The 27682-nt window shown below is 44.4% G+C and overlaps 1 protein-coding gene and 1 long non-coding RNA gene across 2 annotated transcripts in view; both read left to right on the forward strand.

The window, feature by feature from the left end:
* RORA (RAR related orphan receptor A) overlaps positions 1–27682 on the forward strand; it is a 719056-nt gene that overhangs the window by 247206 nt on the left and 444168 nt on the right. The window lies entirely within an intron of this gene.
* On the forward strand, positions 12021–14071 carry LOC122468563. The gene is made up of 3 exons (XR_006293276.1): positions 12021–12133; positions 13153–13296; positions 13800–14071. It is a non-coding gene; the product is annotated as an uncharacterized LOC122468563 (long non-coding RNA).

Here is a 27682-nt window from a genome sequence, read left to right on the forward strand (position 1 = left end):
GCATGTGGAATGAATGAGGCCTTTTCTTTTTTTTATTTTATTTTAAAAAAATTTAACGTGTATTTATCTTAGGGAGAGACACAACGGGAGCAGGGGAGGGGCAGAGAGAGAGTGAGACACAGAATCTGAAGCAGACTCCATGCTCTCAGCCATTAGCACAGAACCTGAGGTGGGTCTTAAACTCATGAACTGTGAGATCATGATCTGAGCCAGAGTTTTGGATGCTGAACTGACTAAGCCACCCAGGTGCCCCTGGAATGAATGAAGCCTTTTGGAGGACTGACACCCCAGAGCGTATTTTGCACATATTTTAACTCCTTTTTTTTTAGTTTAGTGTGTGTGTGTGTGTGTGTGTGTGTGTGTGAGAGAGAGAGAGAGAGAGAGAGAGAGAGAGAGAGAGCGAGCGAGCGAGCAGGCTCCATGCTGTCAGCACAGAAGAGCCCGATGCAGGGCTTGATGTCACAATGGTGAGATCATGACCTGAGCTGCGATGAAGAGTGGGTCGCTTAACCAACTGACCCACCCAGGAGCCCCTCACATATTTTGACTCTTAAGGGTGTTGGTAACTCAGGAGCCTCAAAAGTAAAGCACAGAGTGAATAAAATCCTCGCCACCCGAGAAGGTGGCAATATTTTCCTTAGGGCAGAGAGCTCTGTGCCAGAATCATCTGGTGACTGTAAAGGAAAGAGATGATGAGGCAGAGATTTTCCTCAATTTACAGACAAGGAACTGGAGAGGTGAAGCGCCTTGATGAAGATGAGCTGGCCAAGGGTGCCCGTGAGGATCATTGCTTTGGGGTTCGGTAGAGTCTCTCTACTTCCACACCTCCCTTAATAGCAGCCTGGAAGGATATGAAAGAACCCAAGCCCATTAGAGGATTCAGGAGGTGACTAATGGCAAGTCCGTGCTTACTTTCATGGCCCGGCTCTGTGGGGGCCAGGGTGGAGGCCAGGGCATTGGTCCTTCCACGTCGTGTAGACTTTCTCCAAAAGGGTCTTCATCTGGGATAACTCACTCCCAGGATTCAAGGAGCAGCGTGTCAACTAGATAAAATCAATTAAAAGAAGTTTGAAATGCAGTGTCCTGTATGGAATGCTAAAAATAAGTCCCCGTGTACGGTGACCCTTCTCGGCTCATTGCTGATAGGGATTCCATGCAGAAGGGTCTCCTGGGGCAGTCCTGCCACAGCCTCCCATCTCCAACGCATAGTTAGAGAAGGAAGAGATTGCCGGAAGCCGAACTGAGCTGTTGGCGGTTCCCAGACCCTCGGAGCCAAGGTGACTTTTGTCTTTGTTCTTCTTGAGGCCCCGGCCTGACAACATCACCTCCTCCCTGGGCCTGGCTACAAGGGTCTTGAGGGCAACTTCTGTTGTAAGCAGAATAATGTTAACAGCTGGGACGTGCCAGTCTGTCAGAGGTCACTGCTGTTACAAGTTTCAGAGTGAACATTTTTAGTAGAAGGTGAGACAGGAGAACTGCAGGCTACGCTTTGAGGCCGCAGACTTGAAAAATCAGAGCGTTTTCAGAGCAGCAGGCTAAGGCTGCCCAGCCACCCTGTCTGTCCCTTACCAGCCCTGTAGGTTCAGACAGAGCCCATTCTAAGTAAAATTGGCCAAGTGGCAGGGGAAAGTCCCTGGACCCTGAAACAGGAGACAGAAGCTTTAAATCCTGCTTTTCTACCACTGAGCTGTGTCACTTTAGGCAAGTGACTTAACCTCTCTGGTTTGCACCGTGTTGTGTGGACCGGGGTTCTCCTAGATTCTGTTTGGACATTCCGTGAACCTGTGATTTGAGAATTTTCTTGTAGTTGGTCATCTTCCACATTCCTCTGCATGACCCTGCCCACCTCCTTTTTCATGTCCCCACCCTCTGAGACACACAGGGCTTTAATTTGTGTCCTCCCATGCCCAGCTGCCAAAGTGCTTCTCTTTTCATTCTAATCCCAGATTTCCCATGAGTCATGGGACGATTTAGCAAAGCTCTCTGTTTTTGATGCTTCTTCATCAATTAAAGCAGGTCCTCATCTATTATTTGAAGAGAGATGGGGATAATTGAGTGAATGCTGGTCAGCTCTGTTGGAGAGTCCTCAGGTCAGAGGATCACAAGACTAACAGCAACACCTATTATGAGAATTCACTCTGTGCCCGGCCCTGTGCCGAGGGATTAACATGGTTTACTGCATTTAAATCTCCCAAAAAAAAACCCTACAAGGTAAATAATAATATAATTCTCATTTTATAGGTGAGGAAACTGAGTTTAGAGAGGTTAACTAATTTTGCTGGAGTCACACAGCCAGTAAGTATTGGAGCAATGTTGGAATCCATACTCAACACTGTGAGGCCATTTGTTTCCCCAAAGACTAACTAGCGAAATGCTTGACTTTGATTTTAAAGTAGCAAAACTAAATACACACACACACACACACACACACACACACACACATGCACGCACACACACACACACACACACACAGGGCCAGAATCCTAACAAACGGGAGAATTTATGCATGTGAATGAGTTCCAGAGTTCAACGCCATCACCTTATAAGGTTGCTTTATGCACTTGTTCCAACAACATTATACATGTGTGTTGGGGTTCCTCATGAGCTATACACATACACACACACACACACACACACACACACACACACAGGATTTTTAGGTCATAGCTACAGTCTACGTTTGATTCTGTTATTGTCGTCTTTCTTTACCTTCCAGTGGCATCATTCCTTGAACTAATGTAACTTTTCACCAGTTTGGGCTCCAAGTGGTCTTTGGCTCTTTGCAAGATGCAAATCCAATCTACCCTTGAAAGATTTGCCACCATTCAACCAGTCTGACTGGAGGTTTTCCCACCATTCCAGTGGCTCACAAAGTGTTTTAGCAGTGGAACCATTTTTATTTCTGGTGGTCTCTTTTAGAGAAGATTCCAATGTGTAAGGCAGATAAAAGTAGAGTCTGTGTTTGAAGCATAAATTAAGGCATGACCCCCATCCATTCTTCTTGACTGCCCTCCTTGTTCTCCTCCTTGGCCTAGAATGGTACCACCAAGGAAGCTTCAAGTTCCATGGGACCCAGTTTGAAAACCACTGCCCTCACCCAGGCTGCCCAGTGATGGGTGGGGCAGTGTCAGAGCCCCTTGCCCTCTCACTGGTTGGGGGTGAGCAACTCCTGTCCATGAACTGAAGGAATATATTTGTGTCTCCTTCAAGTTCTCACCAGCTGCAGGGTAGGTGAACATGACTCTTGGATGAACACTGCTTGTTAAAGGCCTTGGGGTCTTTAATCCACCACTCATATTTGTAGAAGAGCCGTAAGAGGTTTGCAGAATGCTTTAAGGAGGAAAGAAGAAGGAGCTTGGCAGCTATAAATAGAAAGGCTAGTTTTGAGGTCAAGAATGGTGGAAGAGGAGACAAAAAAATTAAGGATTGCAGTGGAATGAGGAAAAGCATCACAAAGATGTTAAGAAAAAGCGTGAAGAGTGGGGATTTCCAGAAGAAAGTGAAAAGCACAATGCATCTGAATCCCCGGCTGAATGTTGGATGTCAGCTGCGTTCTCTGATGTGTCCAGCCTCCCACTGCAGTTAGGGGCACGCAAAACCAGGAGGGATACCTCCTCCGCGTCAGGTCCTGGGGCTACCAGCGAGGATCCCTCTCTTAACGAGCTCACTGCCAAGTAGGGGACTTACTCAAAAACTCTGAATCCACGAGGACATCTGGAAAAGCAGTAAGGGAGATAAAATTGGAGAAGTTACAGGAGATCAGAGGAGGAGCTTCTGTGAAAATACCTGAGCCAGAGTGAGGTTCCTCTAATGCATGATGTTCTTTTCAATCCTTCAGTGTGAACTTTGGGTGAAACTTTAGATTCTTCAAATTGTATCTTATCAAACTTATTTGGACTCCTTTATCCTAACTTTGCTTTTCTCAAAAAAAAAAGAAGAAGAAGAAGAAGAAGAAGAAGAAGAAGAAGGAGAAGGAGTAGGAGGAGAAGAAATAATTGTCTGTTTCTACCCTCAGAGGAGGTATAAAGTCATAGCTGTGTTTTTTCCAGCATGAGTCAGTTGGACCCTTGCTTTAAGTCGTGATTGCATGTGGCTCAGGAATTTTTCTGTTCTCCTGTCTGAATTTCAGTGGAGCATAGCAAGGCCTTCCCATTTTTGCTTAATTGCTTTCAAGTTGCTTTCCCTTAAAAGTATTGTCTAGTACCTCAAACCTCCAATTTTTTGGAGGTCAAAAAATCTCTGACCATCAAGGGGGAAAACAAAAAGACCTCAATTAGTTTGGAGGACCCCAGCCAATTACCAATGATCTGGGAGAAGACTTAGTTACCATATGAATATAATAAAACCAAGGGGGAGTATGAAGGGTTGTTGGATTTCATCCTGTGATTTACTCATTTTCCTGGTAGCCCAATACTGTGAAACAGGTTCCAAACCAAGCTCCTGTTTCTTTTGTGAACAAGCCCCTTTACAGGCGGAGTTTGCAACAACTTCTAACATAGGCCAGCAGTGGGCAGCACCTTCACTCTTGGCTTTGGACTTGAAACAATGCTGCGTTTCGTTCTCTATTTCCAGGGCCTAGGACAGTGACTTGCGCGTATTGTGTGTGTGGGACTGAACCGGTTATGACAAAGGCAGAGAAGGGGAAAGGTGCAAGGTATGTTTGTGGACACGAAAAATAGCTGACACTTGGTAAGCATTTACTGAGAGCCAGTTCCATGCTAAGTACTTTGCTTTCTTCTCTTTTGACCTTCAGCAGACCTCCAGGAGGTAGAACTATTAGTATCCATTTCAGTCGGGAAACAGATCACGTAAGCGATGTCTTCGTTTGTGAGGACCACCGTAAAAGAAACCACAGACTGGGTCACTTAACACAAATTTATTTCTCCTAGTTCTGAAGATTGGGAGGTCCACGATCAAGGTGCCAGCAGGGTGGATTTTATTCTTTTCCTTTTGGCTTGTAGACGGTGACCATCTTGATTTGTGTTCCCATGATTTCTTCTTTGTGCATGCTCACTGGGGAGGGAGAGAGGTCTGGTGTCTCTTCTTGACAGGACACCATCCTCTAGTATCAGGGCCCCCCTTTGGGACTATATTTAATTTTACTTTCTTGGAAGCCTCTCTGTAAACAGCCACATTGGGGTTAGGGCCTCAGTATACAAATTTTGGGTGAGAGGGACACAAACATTCAGTCCATAATAAGTAACCAGCTCAAGTTTACACGACTAGGAAGCATCTGGAACAGGAACTTGAACCCCTTTACCCTGAAACCCATGCTTTCCACTGTGAGGCATCGTTTCCATGACGGGTGGAGTTACAGCCTAGTGTATGTGGAGGGAAAGGACTCTGATGTTGGAGATGATAATGATGAGGTAGTCTGGAACCCTAAAAATGGAGTCTCTTGCCACACCATCTGCATCTTGCCTGCTCCCCCCCATACTGAAAACCTTGCAGTTCCCTGAGGCTTCTCTGCTCCTTGACCTGCTGAGTATGGTGCTTTGCTCTGTGTTACTGTAGTAGCCCTGAACCTCACCTGCACATTAGAACCATCTGGGAGGGGCGCGTGGATGGCTTAGTTAAGCGTCCAACTCTTGATTTCAGCTCAGGGCATGATTCCACAGTTTGAGCCCCGCATCGGGCCCTGTGCTGACAGTGCAGAATCTGCTTGGGATTTGCTCTCTCCCTCTTCCTCTGCCCCTGCTTGCACATGTGTGCTCTGTTTCTCTCAAAGTAAATAAATAAACTTTAAAAAAAATCACCTGGGAAACTTGAGGAAAATCAAGTGTCAGAGCCGAAGTACAGGGCTCCCTTGGGCCTCAAACAAATCATGATAATGACAGATAATAACGTGAACAAAATAGAATAGTATGAGTTCATACTGATAAATTACCTAATGAATGGATTGAAAGTTTGATTATAAACAGGATACTTATATAATTTCAAAGCACCTCTCCAAACAGGACTGATCAAATAGAGGAACATGAGTGAATTTACAGTAGAGAATCTGCCAGTCACCACCTTAATCAAGTGACCAAAGTGAACATCATCGGTATTGGGACAAATAGAGACCAGGTGCCATTTCACAGGTGGCAATGAGAAGGCACCAGGCACTGCCGTGATAGCCCTATCAGGGAGGTGTAACCTGAGTCTCATCATGAGGAAACATCAGACCAACCAAACCTGAGCAGCATTTCCACAATCTTCAAAAGTGTCAACATCATGAAAGCTAAGGAAACAGTGAGGAACTTTCCAGGATCTTGGCAACTAAAGAGAGAGAGAGTGAAAGGTGACAGGTAATTATGAATTCCGGAGCCTTTTACTATAAAAAAAAGAAAATTAGCATTTGCCAGAACTTGATCATAACATATCAGTGTGGATTTCCTGATGTTAATGGTCACATGGCAGTTATGTTGGAGAAGGTTCTCATTTGGAAGAAAATACTCACTGCAAAGAAGGGAGTAATTGGACACCAAATCAAATTACTTCCAAAATGGTGCAATTAAAAAAAAAGTTACTTATACTGTAATTTTTCTGTAAGTTTGAAATTCTTAAAATGCAAACACACAAAATCCCTGATGTCCAGTTTGCATACCAAACCAATTAAAACAGAATCTCCAGGGAGGAGACCCAGGGTTCAGTTGCTTTTGAAATTCCCAGGTGAATCCAGTGTGAGCCTGAGCTGAGATGCTCAAAATATAGTCCCAAAACCAGTGGAGTGAGAATCAGTGGGGTATGTGTTAGCACAGATTGTCTGGTCCTACTCCAGACCTCTTGAATCAGAAAATCTGAGGGCAGAGCCCAGAAATCTGTATTTTAACAAGCCCATCCCGCTAGTTTTGGTTCATACTTCAGGACCATTCACCTGGAACCTTCCTCATTCTTCGGTCCAGATTTGCTCCCAATTATCATTCCAGAGTCAGTTCAGACCCTCTTTAGATACCATTTCTGGGGCTATCTCACTATCTTAGTGTAGCCTCAGGGTTTAGAAATGATCTGTTTACACGCTGGTCACCTCCACTAGAGCTGGTCCAAGCGCTGTTTACCCAGTCCGTGGCACAGAGTGGACACCAGTGCATACCTGTTTAATTGATGCTTAGCAGATGATTGGAGGGACATTCAGTGGTGTCCCCTGTGTCACATTTGCTTCCATTTGCATGCCCTTTGGAGACACACAGTGATGTGTCTAATGTTGTTCTGTGATGGGAATCGGATAAGGGGGCTCCGTGGAGGCAGGGAAGATGACAAGCATTTGAAACCACATTCAGAAGCACCCCCACCCTTAGGGGAGCTGGTTCTGAAGCCTTTTACTAAAAGGTGCCTGCGAACTGCTGGGCTCTCTAATTAAACCAGATGGACTGGATGATAGCTGATTAGATTCCTGACGTACTGATCCTCCTTCTATTTACTCACATAAATTCGTTGATGAGCCAGAAACCATCTCATTCAGGAAAAGCACCTCGCTGAATATTTTTAGAAAATTAAACTTTTATGGATGACCCAGTCTGTGAGCAGCTAAAATGCCAAAGTCTGTTTCCTATGGCACTCAGATGGTTGAGCTTTCAGCAGGGGAACCGTGAACAAGTTTGCTTCTGCAAATGTATGCCAAAACAACAGCAACAACAAATTACAGGCCCATCAGTCATTTTGGATGCAGAGAGCAGCACGTCACAGTGATCGACACAACCAGGGACTCGGGCACTTCTTCGCTGGAGCTGCCTCTCACTCCTCTAGTTCCATTTGGTGGCGTCACATTTGTTGATGCTGACTCCCGAGGCACTCGGCTGTCTTGATTGGTAAGATTTCAGAGTGGGGATGATGAAGTAGAGGCTGAAAGGAACACACGGTGATTTAAGACATTCATTGACAAACACATACATATAAATCCACCTACATCTGTCCGTGCATAAATACATATGCATATGCGTATCGATAATTATGTCACACTCTTTGAAAAAAATACTGATTAGAATCCATATCTACGCCCTGTAGAAGATAGGTAGGTGGCCCAGATTGGACCCCAGGAAAATTGTTTTGTGAACTGCATTGCTTTAGGACTCGTCCAAGACTGTTCTGCTGAGATGACAGAAGAGTGAGTAGAATATTCTAAAGGTATGGCATGGGATGCATGGCCCTGAAGAAACATCCTTGCACTCAAGAGAGGACAAATCTCAGTCCCAAGTAAGTGCTCACACTGGGTTTGACCCGTGAAAATTGGTGCTGGTCTGGACTGACTTCCTCAGCTGAACCTGTATAATCAGAATTCTGTTCAATCACACGCAAAGAGTATTTTTGACTGCCTGATGGATTGCTAGCGGGTGTTTACTTCAATGGCTGATGCAACATATTTAGAACATATCAGGTTTACTGAAAATATAGAAGCATTCCCTCTTAGAGTCAAAGCCAAGATCAGATTGTTCTCTAAAGGCATGGCAGGTCTCTGGAAGGTCAGAGGGAAATAATCCCAATGTGTAACTTTCTGCTCATTTATTCACTCAGCTAGTTATTTAATACATTTCTACCTGTGCCAGATACTATTCTAAGAGTAAACAGTGGTTGGTAAGACAGACACAATCTCTTCTTTCATGGAACTTACCATGTGTATGTGTTAACCAACCATTAAATTTGGTGAAAATAGAAATGAACAGCATTGGTAGAACTTGCAAACTAGCTGGGAGGTAAGACTCATCTTCCAGAAAGCCATCTCTGTAGAATATTGTGAAGGACTAATTGTATACTCTCAAAAATCCGTGTGTTGAATTCCTCATCCCCAGCACCTCTGAGTGAGACCTTATCTGCAGACAGGCTCTTTCAAGAGGTAATGAAGTTAAAATGAGGTGATTAAAATACGCTCTTAATCCAACATGACTAGTGTCCTTATAAGAAGACAAAAATTGGATAAGATAACATATAGAGGGAAGATAAATTGAGTACACAGGGAGAAGATGGCCATCTCTAGGCCAAGGAGAGAGGCCTATAACAGGTCCTTACTTCACGGTCCTCAACTTTGCAGACTCCTTCATGTCAGGCATCTAGCCTCCAGAGATGTGAGACATGACATTTCTGTGATTGAAGCCACCCAGTCTGCAGTACATTGTCACATCTGTCCTAACAAATGAGTGCAAATATATTACATGCTAAAATGTGGACAGGGACTGGACTGGCTTGATTGGGTAGGGACAGGGTGAAATCAGTTACACTGTTTGAGTAGCAAGGAAGGATGGCTTAATTAGTGTTCCAGGGAGGAAAACAAAAAAGAGGAGTGTTCCAGGGAGGAAACCGGTGCTTGGTGGAAAAAAACAAAACAAAACAAAACGGTTCCTGCAAACTGAGAAATCAAGATGCAAGTCTCTTTGCATCCTAAGAGCTTCATCAATGTGAAAGAGGCTTCTGCCCCTCTCCAGAGAACACATTCCCCTTGATGTCACCAAGGAGGATATTGAATTGTTTTGTTTTTCACCAAAGCACAATGGCTTCAGGTTGGGCTCCTCCCTTCTTTTGCTCAGATATGTTAAGCTCTTCCATTGTAAGACTCTGTTTGTTCCTTATAATGTAGCCTAGACATTTCCTTCAGGCTGGGATTTAGAGATGAAGCCCAGGAAGGCCAGAAGTCCTCACCAATGCTGTGTTTGTATTGTGCCCTGACCGCCAGTGGCCCTGGGGACATCAGGACACATACTAGGCAGTGAGAGAAGCAATAGAATTGAGGAAAGGTTGATGCTTTCCCATTGCCGTCCCATTGTTGATAAGCTCAGTGACGATTGGGAGGAAGGTTGGGGCATGAGCTCAAAGAGGTGAAGTCAGACACTATCAACACTTGTGTGTGAGGCGATGCAGTGCTGGTGCTCAGGAGGCATAGAAACTGCTGTAGTAGGTGAGGTGCCTGCATCGATCCGTCAGCCTGGAGAGCTATCTTCATGGAGGGCTCTAACACACTGTTGTGCAAGGGGCTGATGGATGGCCTTGAGTGCTAGTTGGAAGTCCATTGTCCATCACCACATAATGCCTTTGCTCCTGTTCCCTTAGTCTCTTGAACCTCCTTCCCACTGCTTTCCAGAAAGACTTGAGTAAAGGGAGGAGGAGTTGCTCCAGCCTCTGAGAGGGATCCATGCTGGGAGGAGTAAAGGGGCCTGTCCCCACTTACTCTTGTGTTACATTTGCTCATCACTTCTCTGTCTCCCCCAAGATGGAAAACACTCAGTGACAGGGATCATCCTATAATGTTCTCTGTATCCTTAGAACCTGGTCTCTGCTTGGTTCATAGTTGGCACTCAGTAAATATTGGCTCCAGGGAGAAAGGGAGGAAAAAATGCTTTATTATTGGTCTGAGCAACACCCCTTTGTGGTATAACGTGGCATAATTCAGTATAATTTGTGTAACTTAAGGCTCCCAAGAATCTCAAGTAGGACCTCTCCCTGCCCACCACCCCCTGATAACTGCTTCACCAAGAAGGTGACTCAGGTGTGCTTCTGAAGCCAGTCCTCCCAGCGGCCACTCACAGGCCACCAACCTCCACAGTGCCTGGAGACGAAGACCAGCGGTTCTCCCCTACTTTCTCCTGATCCTTAGGGCATTCGCCTGGCAAACTACTCAGGCCACTGTATTCTCCACCAACAGGACACTGCACCCCAAGTCCTGCTGGCTGCACTTACCTCAACTGGCCACAAGGCAGCACTGCCTTCCTTAGGCTGTCGGGGCCCCATGAGTTTTTACTAGCACTTTTATTCTACTTTTGGGACCTAGGTATGAGGCCACAGGAAAAGGGACTGAATAAAAGTGCAGAAAGAGTGTTCCCTCTGACCCTGACCCTGGTTCTTAATACTGTGACTGTTGAGGCTCATTTCCTCTGGTTGGGGGCTCTCCCAGGAAGCTCCCCAGAGCCTCCTGCAATCGGAAAACCTCCTCATCCCACCCTCCGCCAGCGGAACCTGAATCCTAGGGTGAGTTCCAGTTAGGCTTCCTACACTGCTAGCTCAAGGGTATCCTCCTTGGCTGGAGGCCACACCTCAACCGATCCAGATGGGCGTATTCATGTCTTAGTTACCAAAAATAATCCATGTAGCTCCAAAAAGACTTTAGCAGAGCATGAAAGCCATGCAGGGGTGGGAGTCAGAGGTACTTCTGTTTCAAACCAGACTGTACCAGTTGCTATGTGTGTGACTGTGAACAAGTTACTCAGACTTTATGGGCTATGTTAAATGGGATAATTCCTATCTCACGAGACTTTAGAAGGTTTACATGAGTGGAAATAGGAAATGAGGGTAGGGCGTTGCCGGAAGATAGTAGGTACTAGATCTATCTTTCTTTTCTTCTCCTGTTCCCTTAAGTTAGGAGTAAGGAATAACTTGATACAGATCTTTGACTTTAAACCACCCACTGGTGACCTCCCCTTGAATATCCTAGCGGGAGAGCCCCATCAAGGAATCCCCATCCCTGCCGTTGGAATGCATAAGTATCTGAGCTGCTTCATACTAACCAGGGCTGAAATCCACAACTGCCCACTGAGCCTCTCGGGATGTGCTCGCAGAGCTAACTGGGCCATTCCTGCTGAGTTCTGTAGCATTCAGTAGAACTCTTTTAAGATGCTCAGAAAGGGTTTCCCATGAAGCTGAGGGAGGTACCACAGGTGAAGTGAGCTGAGCAGGGAGCAGAGGAATGGAAGGGAAACCTCGCAAGTGAGTACAACCTCCTGGCCAGGAGGCTGCTAACCAGAGGATGCCAAGTTCCTTTCCAGCACCACCCAGAGGTGGTTCGTTGCTCTAGGTCTAAGGGAAATTAACATAAACCTCTTTAGATTTCTTCCAACTTGGCAGTTTTCAGCCATTTGCTCCCACTGCCCACTTCCTCCGCTCAGCATTACCGCTGTTCCTGTGTGAGATGTCTGCATAGTGGACAGTGCCTGTGACCCATGTCCCCTGCTTGCATTGTGATGAACAGAGGTGCTCCTACACCATCACCACCCACATGAGACACACTTACTCAGGCTTCTGACTTCGTGCCTTAGGGTACAAAAGCCCAGACCAGAATGAGAACTGATCTCCCCTATTAGCTGTTCAACTTGGGGGCAAGCCATTTACCCTCGGAAAGCTTCAGTGTCTTCTGAGTGTAAACTGAGATCGTTATATCTTCCTCACAAGTGTGAGTAAATGAGATGGTAGATGGTTTGGTCACTGTTTATAGGTGTCCTGGCAGTAGGAAGCGTGGCAGGTGTGAGAGGCATTCACTCGTATAAGGAATACTCTCCCCACCTTTTAAGACCCTCTCTGTTCTTCATGCCTGTGGATGGCATCGTCTCCATATTGTTTTCACCATCTCCTGCAACCGTCTAATTCCCTTTGAATGCCTGTCACACCTACCTTCTGCCATTTCTTGGCCTCTTGTTGCCAGTTCTTCTGAGCAACTCTTGCGTTTTCCCGGTTTGACTATAGGCCCTTTCAGTCTAGGGCCTTTCGAGACTAAAATCACCCTTTCTAGTGAGTGTTTCAGTAATGGCTTACGGGAGCTGTGAATATCATTGCATGTCAACACCCGTGTTTGGGCAGGTGGACATGCTCAGGTTGGCAAGTGTTCATGTCCTGGTATCTGAGGCAGTGTACTAGTGTGCTGAGGACAGCTCAGAAATGGCCAAGATAAAATGGAAGAGGGAGAAATGCTACAGCGTCAAATAGAACTCTTAGGGCCACGTCCAGGGACTATATTCAGAAAAGGCCAGCTTTGAGCTGTGTGTTCCCTCCGGGACCAGGTGATTACAGTTTAGGATGGATTGGGGAATTTCCATGCTGCTGGAAACACCATATGAGAACCTTCCTAGTATTTGGGTTCAACAGCAAATGCTGAGACAGAAAAAATATTTCCATCCATCTGCACTAATCTCTTATTTCCCTAGCAGTTAGAAAGAGAGAGAGGGGACGAAAAAATAAATTAAAGGCTGCATCAGAAAAAAAGCTCAAGAGCCAGGCTTATGCTCAGCCCGCTGCCAGGTCATTTTCTAGTCGGTACAGGAAATGCCAAACTTCTGCGGCTATTGGGTGGAGGTGCTGGGAATATAATCATTTGAACTGTGATAATTGAAGGCATTAAAGAAGAAAGCCCAACTGAAAAACTTCCAGAAAGGCAAAGGCACTCAGAATTCAAATCAGGCCTCTTGCATCCTCCAGTTTCTAGGAAGAAAGCTGCACTTCGTCAGGACCAGGTCTCCTTTCCGTGTCCCGAGACGATCCACCCACCTGCAGCCAGTGCTCCGTGCCAAGCAAAACCCAAACCCCGGCACCTTGCTACTTACCTATGTGCAGACCTTCCATGTATGTATATGTAAATCCATCCGCGTGGTGGCTGTATCAGTTACTGCTTTTAGGCTGGGACCCCAGGGAACATACACTTGATGAGGGCTTTGCACTTACCTTCAGTTACACAATCTGTGTCTTGTTACACTGCCCGTCAACTTAGCATGTGCTCGTGGTCAGCTTGCGCTGGCGGTTCTCGGTGCTCCTGGAGCCAGGCCAGTCTGACAACATCTATCTGTGGATTTAACCATTAAAGCCATAATGGCTTCTTCCCCCTCCTCCCTCCTCCTTGCTTTGGCCCATTCATAGCCAGAGACGTCTCTCAAAGGGAAGAGGCTTGTGCCCATATATATCCTAGGCCAGTTCAAAAGTAGTGGCTCAGACCTTTCACGTGGGCACAAGTGTGGTTGCTTCGTACGATCAGTACTCAACTTTTAAGTCTCTGTCATGTCCATAATTGGATGGTAAACATTTTCCTCTTGGTAACTTCTATTTCTTTTCTTGTGGATCTTGGCTTTCAGGACCAGGTATGTTTGTATGGCAGCTATGGGAAGGTTGAAAAGGGTCCAGTACCTTTGTAAGGCCATCAGAGAACTCATCTGTGAACAGGTTTCTGTTTGGTGGCTTGTGCCATGCACAATGCTATGCTGGACATTGTAGTAATATTTGATCCCTGACTTGAGGAGGCTCACCGTTGGATCAGAGGCCATACACAAACTGGAATTAAAATAAAAACTTAAAAAAAAAAATGAAACGAGCCTAAGATTGTATGCTAACTTCCTGGAAGAAAAACTTAAAAAAAATTAATGGAAGCCATAGACACCAACATCAGCATGACACAGCCCAGGGCATAGAAGGTGAGTGAGAGAGGGTAGCAAAGAGGGAAAAGGTGGTGGTGGGGTGGGGGGACTAAGAACTCGGAAAAAGTGTTCTCTGAAGGATATGACATTGGCACTTGACCTTGATGATGTGGTCACATGTTAGAGAGGATGACACGGTAAATAAAGCTTATAGAAACTGGTAGTTATGAGAGAAAACTGAAGAGAGATGGCATGTTCTTAAATCCCAGCTCTGCTTCCTATCCCTGTGACCTTGAGTAAGTTACTTAGCCTCTTTCTTCCTCAGTCTCCCTACTTGTAAAATGATAATAATAGTGCCTGTCTCATAAGGTTGTCTTGAAGATTCCCCAAAATACCACCTAGAAAGCACATAGCTAAAATGTGGTGATGGTGGCTGGTGATACAAAGCTCATGGGAAAGCCAAGAACAGAACTGGTCGAATGGGAGGGGCATACTGTAACCTTGTGAAAATGTATTGCTAGGGGAAACTAGTGTGGCATTGGTTCATCTTTCCTGGTGATTTGAACCTGCAGTCGCCGGCCCCCTTATTAGATCTGATGGGCAGACATCTAATCGGCCATCTCAATGGGCCAAAGCATCAGTTGGACAACTTTTGGAGCAGGTGTTTTATTTTGAATCAGATGGGAAATGTGTGACCTCAGTTAGTGATAAAGTGCCAACTAGGAAACTCCAGCACCTACTTCTTATGAGGGTCGGCCAGCATTGTGGCTGCTTTGGAAAGACGGAGGAGGAAACAACTGGTGTATTTGCTTCTGGTGGCTGTGTTGGTCACAGGGATTTCATAAGACCCAGCATGTTTGTCAAATGCATCAGCCATACGCTGATGATTTTATGATAAAGAAAAAAAAACCACTTTCTTTAACTTGTCTCTATGGAATCCTGTAATTTTGGAGTGGGAGGGGGCCTCAAAAAACTAGTCTTTGTAGCAGTGAAAGAAATAGGAAGCCAGATGTCTCCATAACCTGGGAAGAAGTGTCCAGAATCTCAGATCCTAGTTTCAGAAAATGTCTTCCTCATTCCACAGAAAGTCTTATTTCCATTTGCTTTGAGGACTTTTAAGGAAAACTTCTACAGTCCTCATTGGCTGCAGGAAAGGCTGCAGGAGAGGGCAGCCTCTCCTATGGTGAGCCCCACAAACCCCATTTCCAAACCCAGCAATGAGCAATGATGAGGTCTTAAGTGTTGGATGAGAGAGGAATTGAGAAAGATGTTCCTAGATGTGTCTCTACCATAAACATACATGGCAAAAGGGAACCCTCCTTCTGAGGATGAACCTTCAGGATCATTGAGTATTTTTAAAAGTGTGTTCTACCAGTTTCCGAAGATGTTTCAAGGTGTTACATGTCACAATCTACTAAATTTGGAAATGATTACTTGAGCGACAATAATAGGTCAGTTTGCCACAGGAATTTCAGAGTCTCTAATATGCTACCATTAGCATTGTGACTCTCCAAGAAAGGGATATAAGCATGAGCCCAATTTATGGGGTTTTTTTTGTTGTTTTTGCTCTTGTGTTGTTTTTTATTTTTGTGAAGAACTCTTTCATGTTATGGCTCCTGGCAGTGTTTCTTAGTATTTGTGTTCTGTAGAGCTTCAGGACCCTCTGATTTTGTCTACTGCCTAAGTTTACCTATGAGGATATTGGCACAAAGTCATTATCAAATTCATGATTGAACTAGGATTCAAGCCCAGGTCTCTTGAGCCTCCTTCAGAGTTGCAGAACTCAAAGTAGGCAGATGAAGCTGCCCACTTTATCTGCAGTTATCTGAATGTTTCAGGAAAACCATGGTTTTAAAAATACTTACCTTGACCTCTTTGGATCTATATTTCCATTTGTCACTCTACCTGTCATACAGAGGCAAGTGGTCACAGAATATCTAATACAGTCCTCTGTCCAATAGACCGAAAAAAAAAAGAGAAAAGGATCACTTAATTTCTATTCCTTCTTCACAAAAGTGCCCAATAAGATTGGCTCTGTTATAGAGGCTGGTAATCCTGGTTTTGAAGTTTCCACAATCCTCCACATAATTAGCCTTGGAATGCATTCATAATGATCTGTTAGCAGGTAGAGTTTTAATGGGTGTGCCACTTTGCAGACATGAGCAGTGTCCGAAGGGTTTTGGTACTCTGGTTTGTTGGGAAAGATTCCAGCTCACATGGCTCAGAATGGTCAGCGTCCTTGCTTCTCTGTCATATGTTGCCAGCCACCCAAGAATGTGCCTGAGCCAAGTTGCTCTGCAAAGCTGTTGAATGGACAACTGGGATGGTGTCCTATTGTAACCAACAATCAGGAGGCCCCTTCAGGCATAGTACATTTTCCAAGTAATTCATTTGGTGGACGTAAGCTGAGTTCGATTTTCTTAATGACAGCAGTGGCCACCATTATTGCTTAGCTGTGAGTTCCCATGCTAGGCATTTAACATATGTTTTATCTCATTTATTCCTCATGACAGCCATTGCCAAGTCCTAGTTACCTGACCTCGAATAAGACAATTTAATCCCTTTGTGCTTGAGTTTCCTCAGGGGGGTTGGGAAGATTGAGTACAGAGAGGTAGGATTAAAAGAGCATCTATCTCATGTTCGCACATAGTAGGCACTTAATAAATAGTCATTTATTGGGGCAGAATATATATTGTATAGGATATTATAAAATCCCATTTTCCTCCTTCCCTACCTCTAGCCAAGGCAGTTAGGCCATAGTAATATTGTAGATAGTCATAAGTTTGGGTAAAGAGGCAGCAGACCACATTAGTCTGCTAAATCCAGAATGGCTCTTTTTATCAGGATGAAATGGGATTTGATTGTCCATACATGCAAACGCTCAGGTAATTTGAGTCTGATGTTTAATCCAGTATGAACATCCTTTGTATGAAATCACTGCCATCACCACTTTAAGAAAGTTAATATTTATACCAAACATCTTCTGTAATGAGATAGGAACTTTTGACCACCCAGAAATCTAGCTCAGATTTTAGATTTTCATCCTCCCATAGTCAGGTTTCGGAATGATTTCTTTATCCAATTGGAGAAATAAAGTACATGCACTATTTCAAAGGAGACATTGAATCAAAGCAGATCACTCATTATCCCCTTCTCAAAGTATTCTGGTTGCGGAAAATAAAAGAGGGCTCTGAAATCAAACGTATCACGTAGATACTTTTGAATATTTATTATGTTTATAAAGCTCCTTATAAGACAAACCATGAAAGGCAGGTGACCTGATAGGATGATATTGTGAGACCAAGTATTTACATTTGAGAGGAACATGTAGCAGTTTCCTGGGGTAAATGGGTAATTCTTCCAGAGTAGTCTCTGCCCCTGTCGGTGCTTCTCCTTTTTCTATCACCCTCCCCTTTGCTCCCATCTAATTATATCTTACCATTGAAGACCAAGATGAAGTGGCATCTCCTCTAGGAACCCTTCTCTGGCCTCCAGGTGGACTTTGTCCATTTTCACGTTGAGCCCTTTGCCTACCTGTATCTCAACCATGAGCGCCTTCTTCTGGAATCATTAGTGTGTGAGTCTGTCTGTCCTGCCGAACCGCAGCTCTCTGCAGGGCCTGAGCAAAGTGGCCCTTGTGTCTTTGTTTACCAGGCACAATAACTCGGGTTATCAATAAGTGGGTCATCAGTAAGTGTCTTTTTAAAGAAACAACAAATCCTGGACGGTGGGCTCCACCATTGCATTGCTGGGAAAAAGAGCCAAGGGGTTAAATGGTGTCAGGGAATGGATGGAACCGTTTCTAAAAAGACCTCTTGGATTTACTAGTTCTTTCATGCTGGAAGAAAGATGGTAGGCACAGTGGAGTCCTCACCTGCCTTTCCTGGCAAAGTTCCTAACCGTGGGTGTTGAGAGGATGTTAGTCTTCTCTCCAAAAGGATCGTAGGCTGTGTTCACATTTTTTAAGTGCTCGTGTAGCCCCCACGGTATCTATTTCAGTAATAGGCACATTGTAATAATACCTGACTTGAATTCATATCATAGTATAGTCAGTCATTTATCATTGTGCGTGTCTGTCTCCCCTGCGATCCTAACTCACTTTTGAATCACCACTCTTTAGTGCAGTGGCTGGCACTTGGCAAGGATGCTGCTAAAAGTCTATGAATGAATGGGTGGATGGAATACATGAAAAATACATGAAGCCGTTTGTATCATACCTTATAGACTTTATGGTACCTTCTCTGCAGATCTCACTTGATTTAATCTGTACAGCAATACTATCGGGCTGATGTGACTAGGGTTATTAGCCCACCTTATAGCTACAGAAATTCACCATCAGAAAGTTTAGATAACTTGTTCATGACCTCATATCTGATCAAGAATGGGACTTAGGCTCAGGACTTCCAGTGTTTGAGTCATAGATTCATGGCTCTAACTCATAGTTCCCTCTACAATTTCTGATAGACTGGCTATATATTTGGTGGTTGAAGAGATGATGGGACTTGATAAGCTACTTTTCCCAGGATAGGAGGAGTAATTATAATAACAACGGCAGTTACTATTTATTGAGTCCTTACATTGGGTATGTTGTAAATGCCAAGCACTTTACCCAAGTCATCCTAACACACTCCAAGGTAGCTACTATTGTTAATTTTGTTTCCCACAGGAGACTGAAATATGGGATGTTTACATAACATGTGCCCGGTCACAGAGCTGGTTCATAGTAGAAGCAAGATTTGAACCTAGACAGTTGGTGTTCAAAGCCTCTACTCTTTTTTTTTTTTTAATGTTTGTTCATTTTTGAGAGGGAACATGTGAGGGGCAGAGAGAGAGGGGACAGAGGATCCCAAGCAGATGCAGGGCTCAAACCCATGAACCCCCACTAACTGCGAGATTATGAGCTGAGCCGAAGTCACGCTTAACCAACTGAGCCATTCAGGTGTCCTACAAAGCCCCTACTCTTAAACCGCTCTCCTCTACTTCTTCCCTTGAAAGACCAGTTTTCTTCTAAATTGTCATTGTTTTCCTAACAGGCCAACACCTTGTGAGTAATTTTGACCTTGGGCACATTATCTAACTTACCTGGGCTTCTGCTTCCTGTTTTGTAAAATGAAGAAATTAATATCTCCCTTTTGGAATTGCTGTGAGGATAAAATGGTAATACATGAAGAATGTGCTTTGTAAGCTATAAAGCATTATACAAATGAAAGTTATTATTGCTTAGTGAAAAAAAAGGCAACAAGCTATTGTGATAATAATTCGATTGAACAAGTGTTTATCGAGTTCAGGCTGTGGGCAAGGCATGATCAAAATAAGAGAAATACTTCTATTCATCACTGAACATAATGCTATCAAATTTCCAGCCAGAGAATCTACTTCCCCTGCTTCCTTCTGTTATAAACCTGCTGGTGAAATTATCTAACAAGAAAGAAAACAAAACCATGTAAAGCAATCTTGTTTAAAATGGTGCCAGTGATTACAATGTGTTTTCTGATTTTCTGTTTTCAGTAATGCACCATCCTACGTAAAAGCTTGCCTACCATTATTGTAATTTCAGACGTCCTCTGGCCCCCTTGGAGAGTATATGTATGTAAACTGTTCTGTTCTCAATGGAATAAACAAAATGGATAAACTAAAAACAGTGCCACAAGGAAGAACTAGAGAGGCATCGGGACTGTCAGGATTGAAAGTTGGGATTCTTGGTTGGGTCCCATCCTCCTTCAGATGCATCCTGGCTTCATGACCTTGGGCTTCGATGACAAGGGTTATTATCCCATCTTGTAGATGCAGAAATTGCCCATCCGAAAGTTTAGATAACTTGTTCGTGACCTTATGTCTAATGAAGAGCCAGGCCTCATACCCATGACTTCCAGTGCTTGGGCCACAGACTCATGCCCCTAACTAAGAGCTTCCTCTGTAGTCTCTGATAGACTGGGTGAGCCTCCACTGCTTTACCAGCAATGTGCAACAGTCACAACTTGGTGAAAACAGTTCTTACTGTAGAAATGTGAGTTCTTACTGTAGAAATGTGAGTTCTTACTTTGTGTTGAATTCACAAGAGTATTTAGCATCTTGTTGAAAATAATTGCATGACAGTTAGCACCAGGAATCTTGAAGGTGTAAAGTCAATGTCCAATTAAACTTCTATATGATAACAGTTCAACAGCTAAAATGTATTGAGAGTTGAGGAGCGCCTGGGTGGCTCAGTCGGTTAAGCGGCCGACTTTGGCTCAGGTCATGATCTCGTGGTCCATGAGTTCGAGCCCCACGTCGGGCTCTGTGCTGACAGCTCAGAGCCTGGAGCCTGTTTCAGATTCTGTGTCTCCCTCTCTCTGACCCTTCCCTGTTCATGCTCTGTCTCTCTCTGTCTCAAAAATAAATAAACATTAAAACAAATTTAATAAAAATAAAATATATAACCAACATAGGCTTTAGATGTATTGTGAAATCATGTTAATAGTTATTAATCTGAAATCCCAGCAATTGTAATAATATACTTAATACATATAAATGAAGACTGTTTTTAAAAAATTTAAAACCCAGGGGTGTCACGGTGCCTCCGTTGGTTGGGTGCCCGAGTCTTGATTTCAGGTCAGGTCATGATCTCATGGTTCATGACTTCAAGCCCTACATCGGGCTCTCTGCTGACAATGTGGAGCCTGCTTGGGTTTCTCTCTCTCCTTCTCTCTCTGCCCCTCCTCTCTGCCCCTCTCTCTCTACCAAAATAAATAAAGTTTAAAAAATGGGAAAAAAATGTGCAAGTCAATGCAAGAAATAACGGGAGAGAAATGCCCAATTTTTTCAGTAATTACCGATTGAATTAAAATGTGCCAGTTACTGAATGGTCGCCAAGAGAAGCGTAACTGGTCCGTTCCCTCAAAGAGCTCATCATTTGCCTCAGAATGTGATAAGAGCTGAATAAGACTCATAAAGTACTTGAGATTCCCAAGAGAAAATAACTAGTTCTCCCTGAGGAGTCATAGAAGAATGTTCCAGAAGAAGTGGCATTAAATCTAGAAGACACACAGGTCAATAAGTGATGGGTAGCAAATCCAAATAAGGACCCTCCTCCTAAAACGTAACCTCAACAAAGCAAAAGCTTTTATCATCCATGCGTAAGGAGGATTAGAGTCCTACCCTTAGGTGTGTATAGAAAGTCTCCCCTTTGAGTGTGCCCAGAAACTCTTGGAGTCAAGATTCACCTTCTAGCTTACAGAGCTTGAAACTATCCTGAACATTCCCAGAGTCTTAAAAGATCCTTCTCATCCCTTTTGCAAAACCAGTGTTGGTGGCACACAGCAGATGGTATGAAATGGAAGCTTTATCAGTTGATTTCACTTACAAACCAAGTTCAGATGAAGATGTAAGGAGCTGCCGAGCGGGAAATGTTACGCTGAAGGTGGGTAGGAGTGTGTCAGTGCCGTCTCTAACACCCTACCGTGGGATCTGTGGCAAGTGCAACACGGCACCATGTGACAAGGAGGTTAAAAAGCATCCCCTCGATCTGTATCCTGCGGCGGAGCATCTAGTCTAGCTCCAGAGTTCAGATGAGGCTGCAGCAGTTAGAACAGAAGCGGAGGGGTCTCTGTGTTGGTGCTTTGTGTCCCCACACTTCACAGCTGCTCCGTGAGCAAGTCCAGAGCTGTGTGGCTTTCTCTGGTGTGTAGTAATACTGGATGCCAAATACAGCGGCGAGGGAACACTATTTGGGCAGTTTATTTTTACATGCTGAGTTTTTTCCCCTTTAGCTCTATATTGAGAGGTTTTATCTCTGTGAGGCAGTGCTGATAAACAGCCTGACTGGAGAAGCCAAGCAAGATTTGGACTGGCAGCTTGCAACGTTTTCATTGTGGATGGTGCGAGACAATTTGGCTGGCCTGGGGATCACGTGGGGTTCAGCTGCCTCACTGCAGTAGGCTAGGAGCTTCTCGAGGGAGAGACCATGACTTAGATGCATGTCCTCCTGGGTGTAGCAAAGTGCTTGGCACATGCTAGGGACTTCGCAGATCTTTGTAAGAGAATGAATGAGTGGACAGCACCATTATCCTGTATTATAGTGCTGGTTCCGCTTAGAAAGACTGCTCATATTTCTTCTCGTTCAATGCTCAGAATACACTTCAACTCAACCCTGCCTGCTCTCTGTTTGCCTATTAAAATTCTCATACCTCACCCTCCCTAGAACAACTCTCTGACAATTGCAGTCTTCATTGATCTCTTCTTGCCTGAATTATGGTATCATTCCCTTTAGCACCCGTCTTTTGGAGCTAGGGGAAAATACAACCAAGCTCTGGTTTCTAATTGTTTACATGAGTTTGGGTCTCATGACTTCTTTTTTTATTGATGTGTAGTTGACATACAATATTACGTTAGTTTCACCATAGTGATTCAACAATTATAGACATTGTGAAATGTCACCACAATAGTATACTTAGCATCTGTCACCATACAGAGTTGTTACAGTATTATTGACTATATTCCTAGTGCTGTGCTTTACACCCCTACAACCTCTTTATTTTATTATTGAAGCTTGGACCTCTTAATCCACTTTACCTAGTTCACCCATTCCCCACCCACCTCCCTCCTGGCAACCAACAGTATATTCTCTGCATTTGAATCTTTCTGATTTTGTTTGTTTTGTTTTTAGATGCCATCTGTAAGTGAAATCATGTGGTACATGTCTTCTCAGTCTGACTGACTTTGCTTTAGCCCAGTACCCTCAAGGTCCAGCCACGACATCTCGAATAGCAAGATATCATTCCTTTTTGTGGCTAAGTAATATTCGTGTGTGTGTGTGTGTGTGTGTGTGTGTGTGTGTGTGTGTATGTCTGTCTCATATCTTCTTTATCCTTTCATCTGCCAGTAGGCTCTTGGCTTGCTTCCGTATCTTGACTGCTGTAGATCGTGCTGCAGGCAACATAGGAGTGCATACATCTTCTCAAATTAGTGTTTTTGTTTTCTCCAGATAAATACCCAGTAGTTGAATTACTGAATCATATGGTATTTCTATTTTTAATTTGGGGGGGTGGGGGAACCTCCATACTATTTTCTACAGTGGCTGCACCAATTTACATTTCCACCAACAGTGCATGAGAGTTCCCTTTTCTCATTTCCTTGCCAACGTTTGTTATTTCTTGTCTTTTTGATGCTCACTATTCTGACTGTATGAAGTGTTATTTCATTGTGGTTTTAATTTGCATTTCCCTAATGATTAGTGATGTTGAGCATCTTTGCATATGTTTGTTGGCCATCTGTATGTCTTCTTTTGAAAAATGTCTCTTCAGGTTCTCTGCCCATTTTCTAATTGGATTATTCTTTTGGTGTTGAGTTGTATGAGTCCTTGATATATTTTGGATATTAACCCCAGTATGGTACTAACAGAAAAATAGACACACCGATCAATGGAACAGGATAGAGAGCCCAGAAATAAACCCACGCATACATGGTCAATTAATCTACAACAAAGGAGGCAGAATATACAGTGAGGAAAAGACAATCTTTTCAATAAATGGTGGTGAGGAAACTGGACAGCTACATGGAGAAGAGTGAAACTGAGCCACCTTCTTTCACCATACATAAAGATACACTCAAAATGGATTCAAGACCTAAATGTAAGACCTGAGACCATAAAACTTGTAAAAGAAAACTTGGGAAGTAATGTCTTACACATCAGCCTTAGCAATATTTTTCTGAATCTGTCTCCTCAGGCAAGGGAAACAAAAGCAAAAATAAACTACTGGGACTACATCAAACTTAAAAGCTTCCCCACAGCAACGGAAACCATCTACAAAATGAAAAGGCAACCCATGGAGCGAGAGAAGATATTTGCAAGTGCTCTGTCCAATAAGGGGTTAATAGCGTTTCTTAAAAGCAGGGAGTAAGTAGGGACATGTCTTTGTACTCCACATGGGGGAATGGTTGTAGGGGATGAAAAGCATCTGGAGCTACAATTGGATCCAAGTGTGTGACCTGGTTCTGTCCCTTAATATTTGGATGATCTTGGCCAAGCCACTCAACCTCTCTAAGCCTCAATTTTCCCATCTTTAAAGTAGGAATAAATGCTGCTTGTCACAGTGAGGTCATAAGATTAAACGACGTTGCTTACGTTAAAATGTCTGGCATAAATTAAGTGTTGTTGTTACTTATCCCTGACAGAGGCTAGCACTAGCTGGGAACTTCATCTATTTTTAGTGACTATTAGTTTAGTGGCTGAGGTAATGAACCATGGAGAGTATTTTGCCTTCCAGAAGTGACTCCTATAACTCCTTTGTAAGTGTTGGCATTTTGGAGGGGAAAGAAGAAATGGATTTTGGTTCTTTTAAATGGATGATGCCTCGCATTTGCATCACAAGGAAAAGGAGACAAGTGTTTTCCTTCAGTTTTATTTTTCTTCTTTAACAGTAGTGACTTGTATTTCTTGGGTCATATTTGCCTGGGAATAAAAAATAGGGTCTGCAAATAGTTTTGCTCCCACCTATTCTGGAAAGAACTTTAATTCCTCCCCTTCCCTGATTTTTTTTTTTTAATCTTGCGGCATATTTCAGGCAACCTGGTCATTTTGGCTGCCTTCATGTTACCAATGGCTCTTAGTGGTGACATTGTCTGAAGCTGTTGATGCTGAAATATAGCAGTGTGGACCTAATATCCAAGTAAAGCATCATCTACCACCAGAGATGCCTATGGGTGACTGTGGGGGTGGTGTTGCTGCTGCCTGTTGACTTCTGATGCCCACAGATGGCTGCTCCAAGGGCTTTGAGACTGTGTGCCTGGCATTCAAAATGGCCATCACCATTGTACTTCCTGCCAGTAACCTTGCTCAGGTACCAGCTCCCACCACTGAGCCTGCCAGCAGCAAAGCCGCCAAGATGCCCTCATTTTTGCTAGGTGCCATTCATGATTTTTGGGAAATCGTTCTTTTTTTTTATTTCATTTCTAGTCAACCATGCAGTCATGGCTGTTCTCCCATGATGCACATGACGTTGGGGCAAAGAATGAAGTGCTCCACTCAGAATCACCCCTTTCCCTGATCCTGGCCCAGTCTCAAAAGGTGTATTTGATTCACTCTTCCTTTGGAAAATAGATTGCCATCCTGGAGGCTCGATTCATGCTGCGTGTAACTCACATCAAGTGTCACCTCTCTTCCAGACCTGCTTGAATCCTAGGGTGAGCCCTCCTTGAACTCAAAGTGGGGACCCTGCTATATACCCCTGAGTCTTCAAAGTGTCCAGCTGCTGGATGACCTCATGATCACCATTTCCTGGGCGAAAAGGGACAGGATTCAGACCCAGTTGGTCTCATGGAGTAGAAACTGGGTAGACAACTTTGTTTGTCTCTAGCTCTTTTGGCCGATGAGGTGACTTTAGGTGGTCCTGTCTTCCTCACAGACAGAGGTGACCTCGTGATTTCAGGCCTCGCCACATGCACTGTCTTGGATGAGCAGAGCTCATCTAAGTGTGAATTGTCTTCCTTTGCCAAGGAAATGCCCCTCGCCTGAACCAGTCATTTCCCCTTTTCCCAAATACAGGTTTGACTGTATCTCTTCATGTCTGCTAACACTTCTTGACGGAACATCTTTTTGTGTGTGTTGCTGGGGAGTGGGGGACGGGTGAGTATTAAATGGAAGGAATTTAAGAAAGAGCCCCTTTTCTCCCTGAACAGTGAGGAGCCTCATTTCTTCTAAGTAGCTCTGTTCTTGGCGGCTGTAGCCTGGAGAGCCTCATTCTTTCCCTCACCTTCTCATCTGCAGCAGCCACGATATAACAACATTTCCCCTGACAGGAGCTCAGGCAAGCCACTGTCTCCTGGAGGCGAGCCAGCCATGTGCTGGCCAGATGGCACTACCCGCCTGAATGTAGGGAGCCAACGTTCTTCTCCGTCCCCAGAGATGTCAGTCCTGTGGTGCCCAGCTCCCTCCAGCAGGAACCTTGCAATACATATTTCCCTTAAAAAAGAGACGTGAGAATTCCCATTTTCCCCCCATGACATGCGGTTTATATGATGATGAGCTTGGATTTTCAAAGTGAGTGTGGGGAGGCAAATGCTACTTTATAGGTTTCTGTCTACCCCAGCTCCCACTTGCTGAATTCACTGCATATATCCAGCAATAACCTTTCTCCCCTCTGCCTGTATGCCGACCAGCTCTGGGCAGTTTCTGTCCTAAAGCCAAAGTGGGCTATTTGGCTTTGGTTGTGTTTCATTCTATACATCGTGCTCCTCTCGAGCATCTGTTGCACCTCCGAGCGGTGGACCCCGTAGAGGCGCTGATGGTCTGTCTGCCTGGTGCTAAACCCAGGTCATTGTCAGTGGGGGCTCAGACCACCTCGGGCCTGGAGCACCCTTGGCCACGGAGTCTGGCATGCGGTTTTAAGTGTTACTCCTGTTGCCGACATATTTCTAGCCTTTTGCAGGGACACCCATTGGAAATGGTTTCCTGCCCTCTAGAAATACGGGATTCAGGAAATCTGGGCAGTGCTGTTTACCATGCACCGATTTGGGATTTATCCACCTATGGCTGTGACCGTGAAAGCAGTATGTGCTGAGTGCCTGGTGCAGCATTCACAGAGGCCGGCTGGGTCTAGAGCAGGGTGCCTCGTTCTAGTTGTGCATGCGAATCTCTGGGGGACTTTTAAATCATATTGAGGCCCAAGCCCCATCTCAGCTCCAAATCAGACTCCTGGGGAATGGGAGTGGCGGGGGCTGGGCTTTAGGAATTTTTAAAGCTCCCCAGGTACTTCTCATGTTCAGTCTGTGTTGCACTGCTTCAGTTTATGGGATTTCCCTGACAGCTGGATGACCTTGAGTGTGTGTGTGTGTGTGTGTGTGTGTGTGTGTGTGTGTGTGGTTTTCCTTTCACCGTGATGGTCGGCCAATCGACCGCGGCAAAGGCCTCTCTGTTTTATGGTTTGTTTAGCGAGCGGCGGTGATCTATTTATCCTCGTGTTATAGACACACTTGCTGGGTCCCCGAGATAGCCAGCTGCGGTTAAAAATGTCATACATGGAGAATAGGGACTGTTTCAGGCCCTTGCTGGGCTGAGGCCCTTTTCAGTCTTGCCCTCATTAGCCCTGTCCTCTGAGACAGTAGCTGAACCTTCCCACTGAAAACATAATCATCTCAGAATCCTGATCAAGAAATAACACCCCTTTTAAAGTATGACCTTGATTACAGCAAAGCCTAAGAGCTCCTCAGAAAAGTGACGACGAGAGCCAGAACAAGATGGAATAGATCAGAAATGACACTCTTAAGCTAATTCAAAATGTGAAAAATAGAAGGAACGTGAAAAATCGGATTCTAAGCCTGGCAGTCAGTCCCCTTTTCAAGCGTCCTACAGAACCTGACAGGCTGTTTTCCTCACAACACTGTGGCAAAGGCACCTTTCTTTCTCGACCACTAGCAGGTCTCAAACTCCGAAGATGCTGCTGTGTGTAACTTTGTGAGCTTGGATGTGGGCACGAAGGCAGCAAAGACAGCTACATGTACCCTGTGTCTCCAGTTATCTCCATTTGGGTGAAGCAGTAGCAAAAGAGAGGGCACGTTGAGAACAAAAGTTGTTATTCAACCATACTACAAGAAAATATAATACATTTGGCCTTCAGTGAGCTGCTGTT

The sequence above is a fragment of the Prionailurus bengalensis genome, chromosome B3 (assembly GCF_016509475.1).
Source record: "Prionailurus bengalensis isolate Pbe53 chromosome B3, Fcat_Pben_1.1_paternal_pri, whole genome shotgun sequence".
Lineage (NCBI taxonomy): Eukaryota > Metazoa > Chordata > Mammalia > Carnivora > Felidae > Prionailurus > Prionailurus bengalensis.